Source organism: Littorina saxatilis, linkage group LG11 (assembly GCF_037325665.1).
Source record: "Littorina saxatilis isolate snail1 linkage group LG11, US_GU_Lsax_2.0, whole genome shotgun sequence".
NCBI classification, from domain to species: Eukaryota; Metazoa; Mollusca; class Gastropoda; order Littorinimorpha; family Littorinidae; genus Littorina; species Littorina saxatilis.
The window spans coordinates 20,204,955-20,205,358 of NC_090255.1; positions in this window are offsets into that span (position 1 = coordinate 20,204,955).

Sequence of the window (404 nt, forward strand, 5' to 3'; positions counted from 1 at the left end):
AAAACAAAGAGAGGTACAGAAAAGCGTGCTATCCTTCTTAGCGCAACTACTACCCCGCTTTTCTTGTCAATTTCACTGCCTTTGCCATGAGCGGTGGCCCGACGATGCTACGAGTAAAATGGCATTGCGTTCGGTTTCATTCTGTGAGTTCGACAGCTACTTGACTAAATATTGTATTTTCGCCTTACGCGACTTGTTTTTCTTCTAATGTGTACAAATTAAACCTACTTGACAGGGAAATAAGTGTGCGACTCGGGCGCTTTCGCTTTCATTGCGTTTTCTGCACTCGTTGGCTCACGTAAGTGTAGCCTATGCGATGGTAAACTCTGTCTGTCTGTGCGTGCGTGCGTGAGTGCGTATGTATGTATGTGTGTATGTGTGTGTGTGATAGAAACTTTAACATT